The following is a 26,799-nucleotide window of genomic DNA, read 5'->3' as shown; positions in this document are numbered from 1 at the left end:
AGCAGGGGAAACCAAAATAAAGCTGTGACCAGCAGTCAACAAATCCCACAGTAGGAAAATGCGATAAGGAAACAACAAAAGCAGCCTATTGTTTTTAAAAAAGGAAGAAAGTAGCAAGAAACTTTGAAATAGCTGCAATTCTTTTATTGGCTAAAATTTGCATAATGGTGCTGTTAGGAGAAAATATTTAATATCTTGTTGATTAATTATAAGCATTGTATTCTGTGATCTTGAACTCATATTTATAAATGTCATTTTATAAGTCATCTTTTTCCATGTCATTTCAAACCACGCCAGTGCTACACTTATCTGACTCAGGAAGTGTATCTTGGTTAATTGTAGTAACTCAGGTGACATGGCCAAAGTAGATTAACTTATTTCTTTTTTCTTTACATAGTAATTGAAAGAGAGGGTTCAGGGTGATATTTAGAGTTGGCATTGAAAACTTCGGGGAGGGGAAGCATTGCTTATTATAGACCAAGAAAAGGAAAAAAAAAAAGAATGTTTGTATGCATTAGTCTATGTTCATGCTATTTGAAAACTATTAATATATGTTTTAAAGACATTTGAACAATAGGATAATCTACTGATTACCAAGCTATTAGTAGAGATCTTTTTTTTTTAGCTAAAGTCTAAATTGTTTACTTTTTTTAATGTCCATTTTTTTTCTCTATGTCATTCAGGAATATAAAATAGTCTACAATGACGTTCTTAAAAAGAGTTATCAGATTTCATTAGTAGTGATTCTGGAAGCCTTTTTGCCATAGCACCTACCAAATTCATTATCATAGCAGAACCAGGAGACATAAAAACCTGTTCAAAATATTACAAATTATTTTATAATCAGCAATATAAAATTTATTTGAACTATCTTCCTTTTGTTAGCTTTAATGGAATGGATTTTACAAAGGTTTCACAATATACAGACATTTATAATTTCATGTTCTACTAAATGATGCAAATATGTGTCAGCATTGAAGGGAGAAATCTAAACTAAATTAGCTGTCATCATCTCATAAAGAAGTACTGGGATCTCTATAACAAGAATTTACAGAGTTTCCATATAATGCTGTTATACAGTTTGGATATCAATCATTCAGTCACATGATGCAAAAATACATCACTAAACATATGATGGCCTGTCTAAACATGGATTATTGTTTGGATCTTCTCTGCATGATAGACAATATTTATAACGTATAACATCAAAAGATAAACATGATCATCAGCATATACTGAAAACAACCTGGGACAGGGGTAAGGCTACAATCCTATATCCCAAACCCTCATCTAACTGTTCTGGAGTTCAGAAGTTTTCAGGGTCTTGAACAATAAAGGAATGAATATGATAGATTTGCTCTGGATAATCAACAGGTATTCAAACATATTCATGTACAGGGAAAATATGTTTATAAATATATAAAACATGAATGTTCACGGCTTTGTATTAACTGAGGTCATGTTTGTTGCTAGGTTAGTTTGTGTCATGCTAGATTTGGACACAAAATGAATTCTCTGGAGAAAAAAAAAATTCAGGTTTCCAAGACTTATATTTTGGAATTATGAAAAATAGATTGTGTACATTTGCTAGCTCTAACATATATTGATGTGAAAATAAAGTATTATTTGAAACTTTGTGTTTTGGTAATAGTTTAAGAAAATTTAATTTTGTTAACTTTATAATTCTCAAAATAGACCCGAGATGTGTCATTATATCTAAATAAGTTTTTCAGCTCATAGACAGATAATTCTTAAAATCCCAGCTCTGTTCTTAAGTCCTCTTCACCTACAATAACAACTACCTCATTCTGGCATGAACACCTTCACTTGGTTGTATTTCTTTTATATTTATTTGGGAACCAACCACAGCATTAAGATTTCAATAAGCATCAGTAAATATTGACCATGGGTTAACTCAGGCAACAGAGTAGTCATTGGGTGGTTCTAGGGTTTTACAGGGCTCTGTTTTTTCCAGTCCAGTTCTAACTAGACACATAAGGTAAGCCAAATATTAGAACAATAGAATTATTTTAATAGCTTCATTGTTCAGAAACATTTATTGCTTCTGTAGCATTAAAAAAATAGAAAAATTAATACAAGAAAAACCTAATCCACATACACTAAGTAAATTTATACACAAACTTAGAAAAAAATATAATGATAAAATTACTTCTGTATATCTAGATGCCTTTAAAAGTTATTAAAGCTCTTAAAAATGAACAATGTGTATTAATCATCTAAAGCATTTACAAGAGCATTGTATTTTTAAAATAAAATTAATTTATTGATTTATAACTCTTGCCTGTTTAATAATTTTTACTTAGAATCTTTCATGTTACCTACAACTTTTCACCATTTCCTAAGCATTTTTAGAGCTCCCTCTACTGTTCAAATATGAACATACTTATCAAAAATTTACTAAGGAAAGTAAACTGGTTTAGAAACACACAGCTGACTAAAGATTAATATTTATAGTCTTAAAAATATAGGATCTATGTTTGTCATTGAATATTAATTTTAAAATATTAATTTCCTCCTGTATCCATCTAAAGTTATCTGATCTATAATCAGCTTCTAAAATAATGTAGAGTACTCTTTGTAGTATAGCTTATGGATACCTAAACATTTCTTTTAAAGTTTCATCTCGCTTCCTATTTTATCAGAATGTATCTGTCAATTATTTTATTAGCTCATGTATAACAAAACTTTGTCATGTACAAAAATACAAAAAAAAGCATTTTTAAACTGACATAATGGAAATCAAAAAAGGCTTAAATATAAGTATTTGTTTCATATTTGCATAATTTTGTGAAATTATATAAGGCCTTTTCAAGGGTAGAATGCTCAAGGACACATAACTCTTGAGTGAGTTAAAATGTTAAATAATATCCAGTATTATGTAAAAGAAACTTAAAAGTATTAATACAGCATTTAAATTAATGAAACATTTTCAAAGTCAAATTTGTATGTTCTAGGTAAGTTTAGATATTATGAGATAGTTTTATTACTAAAATTAATATTCCAAATGGTGAGATTTCCTTTTGAGGTGAAGTGTAATTTTCCCACTATTCCTTATATGAAATAATATATAGAATTTTTCTCTTGTGATTAAATGACAAACAGTGAAATATGGGAAGACATAAAATATGTTTACAATAAAAACATGAAGAATAGCTGTGGAACTTGGAGATTTCTGCACCAAGATTCTGAAAAACAATATAGTAATTAATTCCATGAGAAAATCATCAAGGTTTTAAACTCTAAAATAATAACTGAGTTTATTAATTCAATAATTAAAATGCAAAAATACACTAAGACAAAGCTTATGAGTGAAGAATATGCAGTAGTTCTCTAAAGGAGTCCTAAATTTACATTGAAATTTCATTGTTTACTAGTCAGAGAGTCCTAAAAACTTTAAATGAAATTGAATTATTAGCTTGTGGAGAGAGAAAGTACAGTTTCCCTTGATATTGACAGGGTATTGATTTCAGGATTCTACCTCATGGATCCCACCACCACAGGATGCTCAAATCTCATATAAGAGGTCATTCTATTTGTGTAACACCTATGTCCACTCTTCCAAATACTTTAAATCATTTCTAGATGACTTATGCTACCTAATATAATATAAATGTTATGTAAATAATTTTATATTATTTAGGGTATAATAGCAACAAATAAGTCTCTAATTATTCAGTATGGTATCAGTTTCCTCCTGATATTTTTTATCCATGATTGGTTGAATCCATGGTTGTGGGGGAGGGAAAACTGGATTTTATAGCTGATTTATCTATTTTAGGAACAGAAAGGATATCTTTTTCAAGTTCTAGAAGGCTAATGTTTTTTAAAAACATCAGTGAATATCAATTATATATTCTAATGATTTTTCAAGGTCTAGTTTGGAGCTATAGCTTCTAAAATGCAGTCACAGAAATGTTGTGTGCTTTAAGAAATGAGATTGTACTCAGTGTATTCAACAATAATTCTTGCTGTTTTAAGCATAAGAAAAGTGAGAAGTAGTGTATGTATCTAACTTATTTAACAAATTATTCTATAACATTATGTGTCAGACACTGCTATAAATACTTTACTGAAGCAAATTATTGAAATGTCATAAAAGGAAAGCATTATCACTATACCCATATTATAGGTGTGGAAACTAAAATGTAGAGCTGTTAAAAAAAAAACTCCAAAATCATATACAGCTAGAAATTAGTAAAGCTGATATTTACAGGTTGGTATACTGCTTTCAGAATCTAGGCTTCTGACAACTCCTTTCTCTACTGCATAGGAAAGAGGGATTTATTTGAGTTTTTTGTTTCTTTGTTTTGTTTTCTCTCTCTCTTCCTTTTTTCTTTCTTATGTTCTATTTTTTCCGTTTCTTTTTAATGAATCCAGGAGTCAGCATTGGATCAGTCTAAACTAAGAAGTTTTGTTCTGGGCTAAATGGAAAAAGAACTACATTATTCCCTATCCTTTATATTTTGATCAAAATGTCATTTACTTACACTGTGTGCTTAAATAGTATATGAACAGGTGTTTTTGACATCTTATGACCTTTGTAGGAATCCTTAAAGCCTCCCTATAGGTATCCTTATGCCAAAATAAATATGTAATATCGTCAAAAAATATGTAAACCTTTAAGGATATTTGCAAACTTTTTGCATGATTATAGGAAAAGGACTGTCCCTCAGTCTATTTATTGTTGATAATGATACAGTATCACAAAACGGAAAACACAATGAAAAGAGGTTCATTTCAAGGCATGATTCTTGTCCAAAGTTGAGGGGCCACGTCCATTGGTAGCTTTTTTGCAAGTTCCACATCCCAAGGTAGCACAGGGCATCATATGACAACAGACAGGAGACTAAGCAAGAGATCTAGTCAAAATTATCTTTTATGGCAGTCCCTATCTCAAGATAACAAATGAGCCCATTGTTCCCATGAATGGATTAGTCATTCATGAGAACAGAGCCCTAATAATGTCCTCTTAAAATTTTTACCTGGTCTCACTTGCTAATATATCAAAATCAGGATTAAATTTGAACATGAGTTTCAGAAGGGGCAAGTAATACTCAAGCTACAGCAGACATTATAACTCTGAATCAGATTCATGTGTGACCCAAAAAGGATTAAGCATCACAATAAAACAAATTTCAGATGCTAATGAAGGATAGCATCTCCATCCATGCTATGTCTATGGCTTTTATCCATCCTTTCCAGGGGACACATGGAAGTGTGTTATTCTTTTAAACACTTTGTATAATCTATATTTTAGCTGATTCCCCAGATCCTTTGCCACTGATTACATCAATTTACCTTCCTTGTTTTACTTTTTAGAATATCAGTCTGTTCCTTTATGAAGTAGGAATTCAGCAACTTAGAGAAGGGAGGGGATATATTTTGGGTTGTTATGTTCACTTTGTTATGTGAAAGTGAACCTCACTACTATGTATAATGCACTAACAAAAATATAAAAAGAATAAATAACTTTAAATTAATTACTCTAGCACTTAGATGTTGCCTATGACAAGGTATGTGTGGACTGTGGGTTCATTTTGTGTAGTGAAAAGGCTTTGCAATCAAAATGATTTAGGTTAAGACCTCAGTCCTTTGTGGATCTGGTGTGTGATGTGGGCCATTTACCTGACTTCTCTAACACTCAGTTTCCCCTACGAACTAGAGGGATAATAGTTACTAAACAGAGTGGTTGTTGTGATTTGGATGTGAAGTGTAACCCGAAAACTCACATGTAATACAATGCAAGAAAGTTTAGAGGAGAAATGATTGGGTTATAGCCTTAGTCTAATCAGTGAGTTAATCCCTAATGAGATTAACTAAAGTGGGAGGGTGTGGTCCAAGAAGATGGAAATGTGGCTTTTGGTATATATTTTATTTGGAGAGTGGAGTTTCTCTCTCTGGTTCCAGATGTGAGCTGCTTCCCTCTGCCACACTATCCTGCCATGATGTTCAGCCTCACCTGGAGCCCTGAGGAATGGGGCCAGCCTTCTACCGACTAAGACTTCTGGAACCATGAAGCTCAAATTAACTTTTCCTTCTTACAGTTGTTCTGGTCCAGTCTTTTAGTCAAGGAAGCAAAAAAGCTGACTAAAACAGTGTTTTTAACCAATCAATTTAAAAATTATCTAGGAGTTTCCTTTTGAAATTATATGAGAGGTTTGTCAAACAAACGCTTAAGAGTCTGCTGGGGGTCTTGGGAATTCTAACTTTGATTTACTATTTACTATTGATTAGAACCAGACTGCACAGTTAAATGTTAACTTACAGAAGATTCATAAGTAGCAAGTGTTTTCGGTCCACTTGAAAAGATAATCCTCAAAGGTTGCTTTTCTATTGCTCTGTAGGATGTTATAGTCTTGTATGCAATTTTGCATCATTATTACAGAGATGTTTTCCCCCCACTGAGTCTGTATGGAGCAGCTTATTTTATTTTCCTTTGAACCCTTTTCATCATCTTGTTAGTTGCCTCATTAATTTATGTATGTTTTAAAATTCTTTTTTTTTTTTTAAAGAGAGAGTGAGAGAGGAGAGAGAGAGAGAGAGAGAGAGAGAGAGAGAGAGAGAGAGAGAATTTTTTTTTTAATATTTATTTTTTAGTTCTCGGCGGACACAACATCTTTGTTGGTATGTGGTGCTGAGGATCGAACCCGGGCCGCACGCATGCCAGGCGAGCACGCTACCACTTGAGCCACATCCCCAGCCCAGTTTTAAAATTCTTAATGGGAGAATTTCATGCACATGTTTACAAGAGTTCTATTTTTAACTTTGTGTATTTTGGTAAAAGCAGCTAAGTAAGCATTAAAGAATTATATTATTGCTTCCTTCCTTGGGCACTTTTGCAATGATCTACCACATGGAAAACTCTTGCTTCCTTTGCTATATGAAATGCCCTTTGCTGACATTTCTTTTTGAAATTGTCCCAACCATCCTCCTTGGCCTAGTTTAAATGTTTTCTCCTTCAGGAAGTCTTAGCTAATTCCACAAATCAGAAGTGACTGCTCTCTGTGTTCCCAAAGCATTTTCTTTGTCACTGAAATTAATCATGGTTATTTGTGTATATGTCTTAACTCCCCTGATGAACTCAAGCGTGTTTGGGAGCAAAGCTTTTACCTTGTTCATCATTTAATATACATCAGTCCCCAAACTATGCTTTGCTCTAGAAAGTGTAGAAGAGCAAATATTCATTTATTAGAATTAGGCATGCAGAGCTGTGAAATGAGCCAGTTAAACCTGTTATTTAAAAAATAAAATCATTCATTTTGAGGGGATGGGTATAATAAACTCAGGCAATTACCAGTAAAAAGTAAAAAATTAGAGATACAGAGGCGTTCCAAAGTTTTGTACCTACAAGATTTATAAAGCTTAAATCACTAATACTAAAAATAGTAAGAAAAATAACAGAAAGTGAAATCATTCTGGAGACAATTCTCTTTATGTAGCATATAACTTTTAATTATACAAAACTCAATGTTAGTAAAAGTCTATATTTTTATTATATAAAGCAGCATTCCAGTTATAACTTTAAGTTTTAAAATCATATAAATAAATCATTTTAGTATTGACTGCTCTGAACAAATTTATCACTGCAGACTGTGTAATATATGGTAAATCATATCCCCATGCACATGATCTTTTTCTGTTAGTAAAATTAGAACATATCCCCATTCTATCAAATAGAAACATTATGCATATAAGCTTTGCTAAATCTCCTTGAACTTCAAGTAGGAATGAATTATATACACCTGTGTAATAGAATGCAAGTTCTCAGATTTTAATATGCATACAGATTATTGGGGACAGTTGTTACCATGCTCATTCTAATTTTTGATACTTAAAGTGTACCACAGATTCAGCATTTCCCATCAGCTTGCAGGTGCTAGTTTGTGGCCCATAATTTGAGAAACAGAATTAGAAAACCCATTTAAACATTTTTGTAAGCCAGGCATGGTGGTGCATGCCTGCAGTCCCAGCTTCGTAAAAAGTCTAAAGCAGCAGGATTGCTTAAGCCCAGGAGTTTGAGGCCAGTGTGGACAACATAGACAGCTCCCATCTGAGATAAATACATAAATATTTTTTCTTTCTTTTTTATTTTTTTGAATGTTAGTTTCCTTTTTACATAATCTTTTAAATTTTGCCCATATTCTATAAGCTTAATGGTATATTGAAAAAATATATATTTTCGTGTCTTACCTGGTGAAAGTGGGGGGGAAAGAAAATTGACCTAGGACTTTTAGTCTTCTGCTGAAATTGAAAAACATCCTGAAACATTCAACCTTTTAAAATTGGTTTAATATTAGTTATTTGTTTTCATTTTTCCCATTTCTGTACATCTTTAATAGGCAATGAAATATAGAACATTTTTTAAATGGAAAATTCTAGGTGTTCAATTTTCATACTTCTAATACTATAAAACATTTCTTCACATTGTTATATTCTTAATTAGTAAATAATTCTTTATTTGTCACTTCTCAAAGTTATATATATAATTTTCATAATAATAGTAAAATTACTGATCATGTGATTTTTTGATATCATATGATAACCAGAGTAATTACCTGATATTTAAAAATGTTAAAATTGGAGAATAGGGAATTATAAAGTGGCATTTTGCTTGTTACAGATAGATATCTTTGTCTCTTTGGAGGAAGAGAAAGCTTAAGAGACAAAAGAGTTTGAGAGAGACCTTTTCCTCCCTTCTTTGGTCCAACAAATTTAAGTTGCTCTCTGTAGAGACAGGAAATTCATTTCTTTATCTTTTCTGAAAGGTTAAAGAAATATTTCTTTCTAGTCATACCTATAACGTACTTGTCCAACCCAAATGTTAGTATGCTAGAGGCAGTACTTTAAAATTCATATTTTAACCTGGAAAATGTCAATCATATAACAATCTCCATAAGTAACCCTCAGTGAAAGGTAGGAAAAAAACATAATTGAGGTTTTACACCTGAAGTAAGTGTGTGTGTGTGTGTGTGTGTGTGTGTGTGTGTGAGACAGAGAGAGAGAGAGAGAGAGAGAGAGAGAGAGAGAAAATGAATGTGATAACTTGAATGACTACATCTCATTTTGCCCAGAATATGCTATAGGTATTTTTTGAGAGTGAAATATCCTCAAATTATTAGCATAAGGAATATAAGAATTTACAATACACCAAGATGAATTTACAAATTAGAGGAGTTATATAAGTTGAAGTTTGTATAAGCATATATTTAAGGGAATCTCATTGGAATTCTACTACTTAAGAAACTCATGTAAGTGTATGAATCATGTTTTCATTCTTAATTCATGTATGCTACATGTTTGAGTGGAGGAATTATTATACTTGAAAAGTTCCTATTATAACTAGCAGCATGCTTCATGTTTATTCTCTCTGAAATTTCTTAGTAAATACCAACATAGCATGGCAATAATAAATAATAATGTGCATTATCCACACCACATACTGATAGGAACTCTTCTGAGGAGCTACAAATTGTCAAATTGCTAGCTCAGCTCACATTAATTTTTTTAAATATTTTTATTCTTAGTTGTTGATAGATCTTTATTTTATTTATTTATACATGGTACTGAGAATCGAACCCAGTGCCTCACACATGCCAGGCAAGTGAGCCACAGTCCCAGCTCTCACATTATTTTTTATTTCTTTAAATGAAGGATTGGTTTATGGATGGTAGAATGCCATCAGTACTAGAAATTCTTGAATGGAAGGTCTTGAAGCTGTGATTCTATCTATCTAAATCCAGTTAGATTGTTGTGTTTTAATCTACTTTCCTAACACTGCAAAGCATTCCATGTAGTCAGTGGACTACATATCCCTGGTGTACTATTGGTATAACCACAAATCACGTGACCTAGATTTTACTGAGGTTTTAAAAGCCTACAACAGCAGATTGAGAATATATGAGTTTAAGTCTCATTAGAAATGAACATTTATATCCTTTATCTTCCCCTGGGTTGTTTCTTTCTGATTTTTATAGTTTAAATTATTTTCAAATGTATTCATTCATGAGTTTAGTGTTTATGGACTACTTAGAATATACCATGCACTATGCTAGAAACTAGCTGTGTAATGAGGGTAAGATGGAGTTTAGAGGAGGCTATTAGATGACTCACAATCTAAGTGGTATAATAGAAAAAATAAACTAGAGAAGACAATAAGGAACATACATAGCAGGAGGGTGGACCTGCAGGGTGCTAACAGGCCACCTAGGAGGGAGGTGGGTAGGGAGGTAGGCAAGAGGCTTTCTAGAAACAAGACCCTTTAAGCACTAGGTTGACCAGAATGATAGGGGTAGCTAGGGAAGGAAAGGGCAATGGGGGCACACTCTTTCTAGCAGAGAAAGCTCAGGTGCAGAGACATGGAAGCAAGAGAGAGCAAGATAAGGCTAGGGAAGAGAAAAATAGTATTGATGAGATGTGTGGCAGCAAGTTGGTAGATTTATCGTAAACACAGTTTGGAATCACTCAGACACACACACACACACAAAGGGAAATAAGAAATCAATATTGAGATTGAGAATCACAGAGTAGCTAGCTACAGGATTGAATGCCTTGAAAGGAAGGCTATTGTGGTATAGGAGGAGACCAGCCATTTGGGCCAAAACTATGACCCAAAGTGAAAATAAACAAAATCCGCCTTGTGGCAGAGTGAAAACTCCCCAAAGTAACCTGTTTCCCTCTGAGTCTAACACACTCACACACACACACACACACACACACACACACACACACACATACAATGTTGGTATTTGATAAAACATTTACACTTACCGAATTTGAATTTTGACTTTTATGTCAAATTTACAATTCTGCCCTTAGGTCTTAATGTCCTTCTTTTAAATTGTGTAATTAATTCTTTTAAATAGCTGCAGCATCACATGATGCTCACCTCAGTTCCAGGGATTAGCCCCGAAAATAGGCATATTTTTTTTTCCCCCACTGAGTTTTATCTTGATCCACAGTGGCATTGAGCAGAGTCAATTATATCACATCAGTTCCTATCTGATTTGGTCAGAATTAACAACTGAGATAAAACATTTAGATAAGTCTATAGTTAGAACTTGTAGGAGGGATTAGAGATCAAAGTCCTAATTTAAATTTTGAAATAGTTTGTGTGATCTCAGGCAAGACACACTACCTTTTATTTATAAAGATGTTGGATAAGAGAGTTGGTCTTACAAAGTAAAAAGAGAAAGAGGAAACATTGAGATTGGTCCTAATTGGCAAGCATTCTATTAAGATGAGCCTTTTGGAAACAGGGTTTTCTACCTAAAGTTCAGGCACATTTGGTAGTCCTTGGTGAGCTACAAAGGGCAAGTGGGGAGACCAGGGACATCACAAAAAAAAGGAAGAATTGTTTAATGTTCGATTTTCTCTGTGTATGTATTCATCTGTGTGTGTTTGTGTGTGTGTTTGTGTGTGTGTGTGTGTACACACGCAACATCTGTGTGTACACACAGATTCATGTGCATATTATTTGTGTGTGTTCATTCCATACTTTTTAGGAAATAAATTAATAATTTTAGAAAGTATTGCCCCCAATTTTATTCACTCTATGAGCAAATAAAGATACTTTTCTTCTCTAAGCTACAGATTTATATGACTTCACCATGGAAACCAACACACTTTGATGAACTGAGACAAATTTTTAAAATTCATCTTTTTTGTACATTTCTTTGTTTATACATCCTAGTGGGAACCCTCCAAATCAAAGAGCCAAGTTTATTATCGTCTTTAATTAACACTGTTGAGTTGCTAGCATTTCCAAAAGCACTTTATACAGGCTCCAACCACACCTGAAATGTAGCCAGCAACACCACATAATCACTTTTGTACTTAATCAAATTAGAAGCAATTTAACACATACTAGGGGAACTTGGGAGGATATCTGGATTGAGGGTTTCCATCTCTGAAGTACTCAATTTGGATTTGGCAGTAAAAATCACTAGTTCTTACTTAGGGCATCTTAAGCTATGTCATAATCCTTATATATTTGTTTCCTGAAAAGAAAGGATTACTGTAATTATTTAGATGATGAGATGCAATAAATAAAACCCAATTCCTTAAAACGTGATATCCTTCTGTCTAATAATGTGCAAACTCTCCACATTTCTCTCCAATCCACTTTTCTCCTGCCTTCTAATGATTTATGAGTTGTTTCCTTCCTTTTCAAACTTTCCACATTTCCACCCTCTTTGAGAATAATCTTTGAGAATTTGTAGATTATTAAGAGCAGAATCTAGAGTGAGACTGTCTGTTGCAATCAGGACTTACCAACTTGGAAACATGACCAGGTTTCACCCCAGCTTCCTTGTCAGTAAATTTAAAACCGAAGTAATGATTTCATAATGGTGTCAAGAACATTCAGCAAATCTTCATAGGTGAACTTCTACTTTAATGCCTGGCACATAGGAAGTCCCTGAATATTAACTGCTTTTACTTTTGTTGTTATGGACTCCACCGCCCCGGGCCTTTCAGTATTCAAATAGATGTCGTATTATATATGTGAAATTGAACCATCATTCCATATCACTGTTCTGCCCTGTGTCTTCCCTCTTCTCCTCAGTCAAGCTTCCTGCTTTAGTTATCTACACTGGTTGGTTTCCCTTCTCACCTTCCACTCACTGTTCCACATTCTCTCTCTCTCTCTCTCTCTCTCTCTCTCTCTCTCTCTCTCTATCTCTATCTCTATCTCTATCTCTATCTCTATCTCTCTATACTCTACTAAACTTGCTTTGTTAAGTTCATGTGGAACCCACTATGACCATGGCTGCTCAACTCTCTCCAATCATCTTTCTTGACTTCCTGGCAGCATTTAACACAGCTTATGCCTTCTTTCTTGACCCCCATAGCACTGCATTCAAGTCCACATCTGTATTTTCCACATCTACATTTTTTATCTCCCTTGTCCCTTTCTTCCTTCTCATACTATATTCTTAGCCCGAAATTTTTATAAACTCTATTACTTCATCAGTCATAAGTGTCTGATTTCCCATTACCTCTTCTTTAAAGCTTTAAACCCATATATTCAGCAACCTACCCAGCATCTGCAACTAGATTCTTGAAGGCATTTCATACAAATATTTAAGCTTGAACTACTGGTCATTAATTACCCTAAAACCTGTAATCTCTCATCCTTCTTTATTTTATTAAATATCTCCTCAATAGGTAGAGTGCCTGAAATCAACATCACCTTCCTAAGTCTTTGACTCATGCAAAATCAATCACTGTAGTTTGGCAGTTTTTCCTACAAAGTACATCTAGGAACACATTCAAGTATTTCTAGTATCATTCTTCCCACCTCAGTCCGGTTCTTTTGGATCTCTTCCTGGACCACTTCAGTTGCTTGTTAGGCTGCGAACACCGTCAATCCTTCTTCCACAAATAATCAGAGTACTTTTGGAAAAATAAACTTTGGGTCAAATTAACTCCCTATGAAACATCCTTTCATTGGCTTCTTATGCCAATCATATTAAATGAAATGTGGAATTCCATATTCCCAGTAAAAATAGTGTTTCTCTGGTACACTGTGTATATTCTATTCTTTTGCAAAAAAAAAATATTTTTTCATAGTTTCAACTTTGTTTGTTTTTACTTTTAGTTTTTTTTTAAATTAATCTCTGAGACTGTAAGTACCATAAAATCAGATAACCTTTTTTCCTCACTAATTTTACAGTGCTTCTAGTTCAACAGATACTTCTTGAAAGAATGACTGAATAATTAAAGGGGATTTTCACAACTAACATCACAGAAAATGCTACCAAGTATGCTATACTGAAAATAAGATCTGAGAAAGAAGAAAAACTGTATCTTATTTGGAAAATCTCTACTTGAACTCTTGGTTCTTGAGTTTGAAGGGAAATTTTATGTCTAATTTGTTTACCTGTTAAGACCAGATGGAGGTCAGCTGGAGCCATATGTATGAACTTTGGAAGCTAACAAAATAGGGCATAAATTTTTATTGCTCCTTCCAAAATAGATATGACTTTGGTAAACTTACAAAACCAACTTTGAGTCTGTTTTCTAAGACAGAAAATGAGCACAGTATCACCTACTTTAATCAGTTAATATAAAGATAAAATTGTATAGCACATGAACATGCCAGTAGGCACTTACATGCCATTATCATTACCATTTTCAGTCCAGGACTGCTCTCAATGATTGAGCATCATACCTTCACCTTTACCCTTGAGCCTGAAGGGTTCCCAATGCAGGATGGAGGGTGGCAGGGCAGGCCAGCTTGAGTATCCACTCAGTTCTGTCCATACTCTACTGCTGAATATTAGAATATTCATAGGAGATGTTTCCCCATGGACTATTGTCAAATCATCCCTAGTCTCCCTGGTTTAGTTTAGTGTTCTTTTAAAGTCATTACCCATTGTTATATTGCTAACTTTATAAATACTTATTTACTTTATCCTGATTCCTATTACTTTTTCTGTTTTTTACCTTCTGTCTTTTCAGTTTTATAATATCTCCAATTTGCCACTCACCTTGCTACTTGATTTTGTGACTTACTTCTTGGTTATACCATTTAACTAATCTGCTAGAGTTTATTAGATAATTTACTTTTAAATACCTTGTGTTCAGCCCTTTATATCTATGGGTTCCCATATCCTTGGATTCAACCTGGCTCAAATTTAATATATTTGAAAAAAACATATGTTTGTAATAAATGTGTACAGACTTTTTTTCTTTTGTCATTGTTCCATAAAAAATAGTAAAATTAAATTACAGCTATTTACATTGCATTTTTATTGTGTTAGATATTATAAGTGACCTAGAGATAATTTAAGTATAAGGCAGGGGTGAGTAGGCCATATGCAAATTCTGTATCATTTTTATATGGGGCACTTGAGCATCCAAGGAGTTTGGTATCCCTAGATGGGTCCTGAATTCAATCCCCACTGAACACTAAGGAATGACTGTACTCTGTTTTGCTGAGGCTGGTTTTCTATTTCTGGAAGTTCAGTAATAAGGCATCATGAGCCTTTTCCAGAGACTATAGCCATATCAACAGCACAATTATAAAGCAGATGATCTTATTCAAAAGCAAAGCATTCATTTTCTGTGTGAATGGAGTTGGCTAAACAAAACTTTTGGCTCATATAGTTTGTAAGAAAAATAACAAATGAGGCACCTGACCATGGGAGTTTGGAGTTAGTGCCTTTGATTTACAGGCTTAGTAATTGAGGATATAATATAAATACTTGAAAGAGCAACAAAACCATACAAAAAGAATGATAGTTTTGAATGCTAATTTGTATGGTATAGACTTGTATTTGAGTGAAGAGACCATGTATAATGGACTGGGCTTTGGAAAGAAGATCTTACCCAGGATACTTTTAATTTTTTAAAAGCAAAATAAATGATGTGTTGGAAATTAAAGGGAAGTAGGAAAGTACATTATGATCTTCATAATAGAGATACAGAATTTGAGAAAGAAAGGTTCAAAGAAGTACAGGAATAGCCTGGACAAAACAACAAATTAGCCTTGGGAGTAATGGAGAAGAAAAAATATTGATCAGGCAAGATAAAAGCAGCTAATCCATTGTGTTAAATGTTAGAAGGAGGAGTTTAACCTTAATTGGTACACAATGTGGAGCTATTACAGACTATTCAACAGTTCAAGTGGAAGAGGAGATTTAAGAAAAAAAGTTGGTGAAGAAAATATACTAAACTTAGAACATTTTATAGTATCTGCAGTGATTTTCAGGATATATCATGAAATTTATCACTAATTTTAATCACATTAAAAATTGTCATAGTAAAATCTCATGGAGTAGACTAAAGTAGGACTGAAATAAGCCATCGTAAGACCCACAACCTAGTGACTGACAGTGTATGAGAAGGTTAAAGATGACTCCTAGGTTTCTCATCAAATATACCAGGATATTGGTGCTGCCATTGACCCTTCCTGAGAACTAAATTATCCTGGACTTTATCCTTAACCTTTAGTTAAATTATGTTGAGGTTTTTTAAAGAGAAAAATTATTGGTACCATAATTGCTCCTCTCCTTTAAAAATAATTCTTCCCCAGTTATTCCATAACATTGACCCTTGAAGTCAGGCATAAGATTTTATGGTTTATTTATAGTAATGACATTTAAATGCCAGCTTTATAGCCTGCTAGTAATATTTATGAAAGGATGTATATTCAGGGATTAAAAAAAAAACTCTACTGGCTTGCACAGGAAAATATATATATTTTTTTTTAAAAAATGTGCTTCTCCTTGTGAAATAGAAAATTGTAATGCAAATTGGCAAATGAAAACACTGAACCACAGTTGAAGAGATGGTTTATGATACTATCTTTGAATTTTTCAACAATTTTCTCTCTCAAAATTTGTATAGGAAAATCTAAAACAGAGAAATAATAAAGCTAATATCAAACCAGAGCAGCTTTCTTAGATTCACTTGATTCTCTTGAGTATATAAATTTGCTTCAGTAGATAGATTTATGAGGATATTTCCGCCTCCCTTATAGGAGATATTCCAATTCCTCTACTTGCGTTATATGATGGTGTCTTGATAACAGTTGTGGCCACCATGGTTGGAATCACACTTGAGAAAGCAGTGGTGGTGGAGGAGGGATTTATTTGGGGATGGCACCACCACCATCTAAGCACAGGATTTTAGAAAATAAAAACATTGGCTTGCTTGGAAACTTTTCCTAACACATGAAAGTGTTTTTAAGATTTAGTAGCTTATAGATTTCTATTTTATGACATCTCTATTTTTAGACACTTCCTTGCTACAGAGAAGGAACAAGTAATTCCTACAATGTCAAGAAGAGTCTCAACAAACTCCTATAAATTTTTTCCTTGGGGTATACTGTTAAAATGTATAGAGCACCTGACTTGCTTGATGCAGTATAGAACTAGGTTGCAGTTGAAAAGTAGATTTCAGTGCCCAGAGAGCCAGGAGGCAAAAAATGAGTACCTTATTCTCCCCTCCATTATTATAAATATCACAAGAATTTGAGAGCTCCCTGAGGATAGACTATGTAACATTTTAACTGTATGTTTGCAGAGATTGTCTCAGTATATGACCCACAGCTGATGCTTATTAAATATTTGGTCAAGAAAATGAATTAATAAATGAGTTTGTCCTGCGTGGCAATAGAAGAAGGACTAAAGAATGATGAGATAAAGTCTTCCCTAGAGTTCTATATGGCTCTGTAATGTGTTAAATAAATACACGTATACATACACACACACACACACACACACACACACACACACACGGAGACATCTTCTGAGATATTCTACATTGCTGTCCTTAGAATTCATAAGCTAAATAGAGAAGTTCACCCTTTGGTATTATATTAAAATACCTGATTCTTACAGCATTTGAAGAACTCTATACTTGCTCTCCTTTGGGGACTTTCACAAGTCCATTTTCCTGCCTGCCTAACTTTCTGTCACCTTTACCCTTCTTCATTTCCTCTTCTGTAACTCTCCTTATATGTTACTTACTTCAGTGTTTTCTACTCAGTCTCTTTTCCCTCTTTCTCTAGATTTTGCAGAGCATACATATAATCCCATCCAATATATTCTTGCCATGTGCTAAATTGATGTTTTAGCCCTAAATCTACTTTAAGCTATATGCTTTATTTCCAATTGCACATTGGACTCTGAAATCACACACCTAAAGTTCTATGTACTGTACTGAACCATTTTTTTTTCAGTTATCTTTATCCAATATTGATTCCAACTAAAACTCTAGAAATTATTTTAAATGATTATTGTTCTTTCTTCTTTTTATTTAATAACCACCTGACAATATTTATTTGTCCAATATTTATTTACTTATTTATCCAAGAGTTTTTCTGACTCTTTAAACTCTTTTTCTTGCAACTATCTAGACACCCTGTGGTAGAACTGTTTCCTTAAGTTTTGGCCTATTCTGGCTTGCTCCTGTTCCAAGCTAATACTCCCTGCAGCTTCCAAGAAGCATATCTGACCACTCCCTTCCTTAAGATCTTTTGAGGATGCAGTCTTTTCAGCAGAAACCATAGAAATGTCTCATGTATTTAAGATGCTATGTGATTTCACCGAAACATTTTACTCCCAATTTTTTTTTCTACAAATCCTGTTTCATGTTGTGTCCCCCCCCTCCCCAAATTCCAAAGTTGAAGTCCTAATTCTAAGGCCTAGTGCCTCAGAAGGTGACTCTTTTGAAGATAGGATCTTTACAGAGGTAATAAAGTTAAAAAGCAGTTGTTAGAGTAGGCCCAATATGGCTGGTGCCTTACATAAAGGAGAACTTGGGACATAAAGAATTGCACAGAGGAAGAATATGTGAAAACATGAAGGAGGAAGACAGACATCTGCAAACCAGGAACAGTGCCCTGGAGCTCTAAAAGGACACCAGCCCTGCGGACATCTTGATCTTGGACTTCAATCTGTGGGACAATAAATGCCTATTATTGCAGTCCCTGTCTGCAGTACATTGTTATGACATTTCAAGAAAACTGAGACAACTCTTCACCTCTGCCACTACAAATGCACACACTATTAGCCACCTTGCCTTGCTAAACATATGCTACCCATGTAGGAGCCAATTTTCCCTCCTACCCTTGAACAGTACCTCAGGGGAGACTTCCAAGCCATCCTCCTGCAAAATGTTAAGCCTCAATATTCAAAGGCTTGAGTCAAAGCCACTGTAGACATACTTTCCATTGTGTCATAGAAATAAAAATGCTTCATCATAAGATGTTCTTGCTTATTCAACCCAGCATATCATCTAGTGAATGTCCTGGAGGCATCTGCCATTGAGCAAAGCAAACATTAACAACAAAAACAACAATGGATATAACAATAATATCTAACAATTACATGCTGCTTATTATGTATGTGTCAGGCACTGTTCCAAACAGAATCCCCAGCCTTACTGTCTTTCTAGTCATGGACTTAGGCAATTTCTTATCTGAGCAATGATGGAAAATCAAAATCGTAAGTGTGCAAATTGAGGGAAAACTTCCTGCTTTGTGTTTTGTTTATTCAGATGGGGAAAAGGTTAATATAATGATGTGAATTTTTATTATGGATTTCAGTGCCATGTTTAACCTAGAAAATGCTGATTTCATTTTAACACACTAAAATTTTTCTTACACAATTTATCACACTGGAAAATTTTCTTCAAATACAAGTATTTCTCAAACTTTAGCAAGAAACAGAATCATCTGGAGGGTTTGTTGTAAGCACAGATGTCTGGGTCCCACCCCTGAGGTTTGATTTATTAGGTCCAGGATGGGACTGAATTTTCATTTTTAGGAAATTCCCAGATGAAGCTGATGCTGTTGACCTAGAAACCACATTTTGACAACAACTGATCTAATTCATGATTGTTGAGCAAAAACTTTGTACCTAATAAAAGATTATTGTTAAAGGAAAGAAAGACAGCAGGTTATATGAGAGATGATAAATACTCCATAAGTAGGTATATTTACAAAAAGCAATCAGGTCAGTTTGTTAGTGAGACTGTGTATGTGAGATTATTCTTATTTCAGGTCTGGTTGGCAAAATTAATCATTAAACAAATATGCACATCTTTGTATAGTTATATGAGTGTATACCTATATATCACAAAATAATCTTAAAACAATCTAATGCATAAACTGAAGGCTTCTATGGTACATTCTTATATAAATTCCTTGATTATTTGGTAACAAAAATAGCAGAATTATATTAAGTTATTCTCGTGTTAACAGAGATAATCAATTTCTGGTTTTGTTACTCTGTAGGGCTCCCCCTAGTGTCCTTAACTGGATATAAAAGGTAATACAGATATCCTGGAAATATATGTGTTAAACAGGAAATTAGAAGGTTCTCAAAAGAACTGAAATGTTCCTTTAAGATATTTCTTGCTCAGTAAAAAAATTTTTAAAAACCTATTCAGGATAGTGTAAAAATGATAATAATGCTTAAAAAATTATAACCCTCTACAGCAAAAGTATATATACATCTTAAGCATTGTTAAGTGTTTATAGCAAAGGATACATTCAAATGCCCATTGTGGAATTTTTATGTAGGTTGTAGTTTGTAGATGATGTGTTTTTTGGCTATAATTATACATGTAATTTAAAAAACTAGTTTCAAGTTCTTCAGCTTTGGCATGAGTATGTACTTGTTATGGGAATTATTTTCTAGGATTGAGTTGCATACATTCGTGAACCTGGGTTATAAGAGATTCAGTCTAGTCCTCTGTCTTTGAGTCCCTTCCTTCTATAACAGTGTTATCCAATATAAATGTAATGCAAGACATATAACCTGAAATAGTTTTGTGTCATTTTAAAAGAGCAGAAACAAAGATATTAATTAGTTGGCTATTTTATTTATCATAATATTTTCAAAGTTTTCACATCATAATATGTATGTTATCCTTATGGAACTTCTTAATTTAAACTAGCTAAAATTCAAGTGTTCAATGGCTGTACATGGCTAATGGTTACTATATTGCATATCATAATATTCAATCATGTGAGTTATCATTTCCTCTTAGGTATTGAATCAAAAAGATAATTGCAGTCCCTGCCATGAATTATGAGGAGATTCTTTGGTTTAAGCTAAAAGTACACTTATTAAAACATGGTTGTAATGGCTTTTCTGGACTAACAGTGTCTCTAGAGGACAGTCAGGATATAAACTCAGAGGCTAGTGATCAGATGGTAGAGGTCATAATATCAACAAATGTTACCTTGTGACTTCAACAGTCTCGGTTTAAGCCAACTTTATAGCTTTGTGAACTAAAAATCTGCTTCTTTCTTAAATTGCTGAATCCAAATACATAATACAATTACTTCTTCATCTGCCACTAAAGACAGATTTGGGGTGGACTTCTATCAGCTTTTACATTATGGTGTCCACCGCACGTGTCTAAATGACTATATGGCTTCCCTTGAGCCAAATCCCCTTTCTTATAACAACTATGTGAAACCACATTCTTCATTCTCCACATTTTTATTGCTTTTCTCCACTTAATATTAGCTCCAGGAGATTAGGGATTTTCTTTCACTTTTCAATGTACTGTTTCATCATTACATAGTAGGGAACCAGCAAAATAAATGAATTAATTATTTTAAAAACTTGTGATGGTTTGTTTTTTTCAGACTAGAAAACATCAGTTTTCAATTTATCGCTTTAAAGATGGCCTTTATTTTGCCTCATTTTCTCTTTCCAAATTGCTTGGTTTATTATGTGGTGAACACATAAGGTAGCACATAGCAGAGATGGTCATTCCTTCCTTATCTATTTGTACTGGGATATCCCATCTAATTCATGTGTTCACCAATGTAACTACTCAGCAGGTATAACTTACTTACTTCACAAAGACTTTAGAATGACTATTTATGGCATGTATGATGGAGTGTGTGTGTGTGTGTGTGTGTGTGTGTGTGTGTGTGAAATCGTGCATGGATATTAGATAGAAAAGATTCTTTTCACATTCTTCAAATTTTGCCCATCTGCTAAAATAACTCTGTTTTCAGACATATTTGATTTTTCCATCCTACCCATCCTATATAGATTTCTACCTGTGTCACTCTTTTGGAGACTTAATACAAGTTTGCAAGATTATGTGACTGTCATGCATTGATGCCATTATACACTTGGCAACAAATCCCTATCAGGCATAACTCAGAGGCTTGACTAAGGAAAAAGTCTAAAAAAATATGTACTCATCAGTATACATATTAAAGTCTTATCAAGTATAGATTAGGTAACAACAGCTGCTTATGTAATTATTTTAAGATTTAAAATATGTATAAAAGTATTTGTTAAAAACATGCAAAAATAAATGTAACAATATAATATTTAAAAACAGAAAATTATTCCATATTGTGATTAAAAATACTTGGAAAATTTGCAAATATTTGAGAAAAAGATATCTTCTGCCTGAGGATATAGCTCAGTAGTAGAACACTTGCATCAGGTCTGGCACCCTGGGTTCAATCCTCAGCACAGAAAAAAAAAAATTATACTTTTACTAAGTCACCTAATTTAAAATTATTTTATCCAAGTGAATATATAAGTTGTCTTGCAATATAAAATTATTTATTGTCCCTGTGATACTTTAAAATTCAGAATAAAGAAAATGAAACTGATAGATGTTGGAGTTCCAAATTACCTGAGATCATTCTAACATTATTTCAATAAATATTTTTTAAACATTAATATATGCTTTTCTAAATACATAGTTCAAAACTAATCCAAGAATTCTGATTTGAGTAAAATCCTTCTAAACACTAATGGTGCCTTTTATGCTTAAATTTATTAAAAGAATAGATCTCACACAAAATAAAAGTAATTATATGCGTTATTTATCTGTTAATTAATTTGATATGGTACTCATTTCACAATATATAGAGGTATTAAAACTCTGCACTTCTTGACTATATACAAAGTTTATCAATTATATCTTAATAAAAATGAAAAATAATAAATGCACGATAAATAAGTTGAAAATAAATTTTTAAAAATAAACATTTGTCCTAAGTATTTTGGAGCACTCTGGTGAATAAAGAGAAAAACTTTAAAAATTTCCTCTATTGGGAAAAGAGCATCATATTAAAATGGAAGTTGTTGTTGTTGTTATTGTTATTGCTTTAGCATTTACCTAGATAATTAGGGCTAAAGTACAATATTGCCTAAATTAGTAAAGACATGTTTCCTTCAACTGTTTAATGATAATTATCTTTGAGGACATTCTATCTATACAACAGTTCTTCACTGTTAAACCACGTCAGTATTAAATTTAAAGGTCAGTTAACTTCAACGTGTCCTGTTGGGTCCAGGTCCTTGGTGTCCAAACAAAGAATTGAGCAGGATTTACACAAGTAACAGGCAAAGTACAGGTATATTGAAGGTGAAGCTGAAAGTAGCACCCTATAAGGTACAGAGTAGAGTGGGAGAGAGGCTCAAAGCCCCGATATCTGAAAATTAGTGTCTTATATGCTGAGCTGTGAGATATTCTCTTCCCTATGTAGATCTGACTGAATATGTTACCCCCATTTGCTCCCATTGGTTACCTTAGGATACCTGATTAGAATATTATGCCATTGTCCCCCATTGGTTACTTTAGAAAACCTAATTAGAATGATGTCCCATTTACCCCATTGCTCATTTTAAAATATTAAACCTATGGCAGAGTTGTCATGATGATAAGTACTCAGAGGTAGGAATTGTAATGGTAATGGGACTTATCTGTCTTGTGCCATCCTGTTTATACCCTGCCTCTCCCATTTTGGTTTCCCTGAACTCCTACATAACAAAACCACCTAATCACCAAGAACTGCAGTGGGGGGGGGGGGACCAAAAAAACAAACAAAAAAAACCCAATTGATTCACTATTAATTACAATGAGAACACACATCTAAATGTTTCCTTTTAAATGTAGTTGTGATTGGGTGGGGTGGTGCATGCATATAATTGCAGTGACTCAGGAGACAGAGGAGGGAGGATCTCAAGTTTGAGGCCAGCCTGGGCAATTAGGCAGAACTTATCTGAAAATAAATAAATAAACAAACAAACAAATAAATAAATAAATAAAATATACTGGGGATATAGCTCACTGGTAAAATTCCCTTAGGTTCAATGGACTGTACCAAAACAAACAAATAAATATAAATACCCTGTACTTGTAATATATTTGAAAGAAAATTTAATCTGTTTGAACAATTCTTTATTCTCCACTTTTAGTTAGGCAGAAGGACCACAGTGTTACCACTGTTGACTGGTAACGAGTCCTTGCTTCCCCAATGTTGAAGAATAACACCAAAGAAGAACGCCTAGGCTAGGTCAGAGTAGAAATTAGAAGTTTATTAAAGGACAGCAGAAGAGACTTCTCCCGGAGGAAGAAGGGGACCCAAGAGGTGGAATCCGTGGAAGTGCGGTTGTCTCCCCTTTTTATAGTTTTGGGTTGTCTCCCCTTTTTATAGTTTTGGGTTGTTTCCCCTTTTTATAGTTTTGGTGATGGAATGTAGGTTGGAAGGCCCGAGGGGTGGGACACAGGTGGGCCAAAGAAGTAATCTGGTCAGGAAGGACTTCTGAGTCAGCACCTTCAAGTTTGCTGGGGGCTGTTCATTAACACTTCTTTGAGGTGGACTTTGACCTTTTCAGACTTCATTAACATTCCATGAGTTGTCCTGCATTTCCTGGAATCATTCTCAGCATGGCCTCCATTTTAGATTTCACTCGGTATTAGACCCGATTTATCTAACTACACTGACTACCTAACTTTAAATCTGGCTTCAACAGGAAAGTTAACAATAAAAGGTTTGTACTAGATAATTAAGAAAAGAATAGGTTTATAATTTGTATTTCACACACATTTGGATCAAAATGCCGTGAATACTTAAAGAACTTTTTAAAAGTATTAGGAAAATCCAATATATGAATATGGCAAATTTTTATACTATTTCACTGAGCTTAATAGAAATAAGCTAAATTTTCAAGTTTATATTCACACTGAAACTTCAGATAAGAATCAAAAACAAAGTTGTCAGACAAATGTATGCTAATGTTATTTTAACAAGTAATTGAACTTGAAATCAGTCTACCACCAATACTGATGCAAAATACTGAATTCTTAACACCCTTTGTTGATATCAGATGCTGACATTTAGTATAGGTGCAGATTCCGAAAAGACTGATAATACTATTTATACATGTAATTATTTAAATTACCCATACTGCCTCAGTTTAATTGTGTTCACTAAATTGGCATGCATAATTTATAACATCAATTCTGTCAACCATCAATCTACATTTTAGACAGCAACACATCAACTAAATGACAGGGTAGAATGTTTGAGTTAATTCAGAAATGAAGTTTAACTTTTGAAGTTGGAAGTTTGGGTCTTAAGTACGAGAGGCATTAATACTTTTGGTGACATCTGTATAAATCTCTTCAAGTCTTTTTCAAAATGATCACAGTTATGAAGCCAGACTTAAAGTTAGATAGTGTAGTTAGGTAAATCGGGTCTAATACCGAGTAAAATCTAAAATGGAGGCCATGCTGATAATGATTCCTGGAAATGCAGGACAACTCTTGGAACAGAAAGGCCCTAGGCCAAAGTCCACCCCAAAGGAATGTTAATGGAATCCAGGAAACAGCCCCCAACAGATTGGGAGATAGCCCATCCCAAAGAAGTGTTAATGAAGTCCTTTCTGCCCAGATTACTTGTTTGGCCCACCTGTGTCCCAACCCTTCCCCCTTACATTCCATCACCAAAACTATAAAAAGGGGAGACAACCACTCTTCCATGGATTCCACCTCTTGTGTCCCCTTCTTCCTCCTGGAGAAGTCTTTTCTGCTGTCCTTTAATAAACTTCTAATTTCTACTCTGACCTTGCCTCAGCGTGCTCTCTGGTGCTATTCTTCAACATTGGGGAAGCAAGGACTCATCACCAGCCAACAGAGGTAACAGTTATTGTACCCAAGAAAAAATCCATAGGATAAATAGGTGTCAATCTTTTGAAATGATTAAGAACTATCTTTAAATGTAATTTTAATTTTATTTTTAACATTATTATGATGAACATATGACCTCTACATAAACACTTTCTGGAAGCAAAAAAAATGTTCTGGAATTCATGGTATTAATCAAAACACTAGGACTTGGGCTGGGGATGTGGCTCAAGTGGTAGTGCGCTCACCTGGCATGAGTGAAGCCTGGGTTCAATCCTCAGCACCACATACAAACAAAGATGTTGTATCTGCCGAAAACTAAAAAACAAATATTAAAAAAAGTTCTCTCTCTCTCTCTCTCTCTCTCTCTCTCTCTCTCTCTTTAAAAAGACACTAGGACTTGTAATATAAAGATTTAGTTATTTCAATCTTATTACAATATTGATGTTCTGTTTGCATTTTTCACAAAGAATGCATTTATTGGTTAACAGCATATTTCACAAATATTTTTAACAGAAAAATGTCACATTTTTAAGAAATAGATTTTTTAAAATGAGAACACTGTCATTTTTTTAAAAAGATAAAACAGGAGAAACTCAAAGTGTCTATATATTTAAAGGAATTTTTCATCTACTTTTCCTAGGGCAAATTAAAATGTACATTTCTATATATAATAGAACATGCACCCTTTAAATATTGAATATGAGGTTAAAACACACCAATTTAGGGTTTATTTTTATAACACTGATAATTTACCCTTCTAACCAGTTTCCCCTTGAGGCTCAGAAAGCAGATAATGAAGAAAGTGACCTGAGCCTTACTAACAAAAAAACTGACCCAGACAGATTTAAAAACACCACCAAGTTCACTTTTTTCAGAAAGAGTCTATTTTATCAATATATCATAATCACAAAAAAATTATAAGAAATAATAATTGACTAGTAAATTATTTGACTATATTTAAACACATTTTATTTTGAAAAGACTATGTACTATTCACTATGTTGCATGCTGGAAGAGTTTTTTAACTATTTATAAAACAGAACCAAGACTGTTTCCCAAATCCTCCTCATCAAAATGAACCATATCTTTTATTCTGTGTGTATGACATTAAGAATGTGCTAATCCCAGTCTTCTTTCCAAAGATGTTGGCTTTAGTCATTGAGAGATCATTGAGATTGGCTAATGACCTGGAAAGACATGTAGGAATATTCCAAGCATGCTTTAAATAATGAGACCATCAGTTCAGATCTGAAGGCACTTCTAAAATTACTGCATTTAAGTTGCCAGGATCTTGATGGCATCTCCAAGAAATTAGAAGATGATTCTTACATACTAAGTAATCTGATCAAATAACTGAATATAATGTTA

The sequence above is a fragment of the Urocitellus parryii genome, chromosome 2 (genome assembly GCF_045843805.1).
Source record: "Urocitellus parryii isolate mUroPar1 chromosome 2, mUroPar1.hap1, whole genome shotgun sequence".
NCBI lineage: Eukaryota > Metazoa > Chordata > Mammalia > Rodentia > Sciuridae > Urocitellus > Urocitellus parryii.
This window is presented reverse-complemented; position numbering follows the sequence as displayed.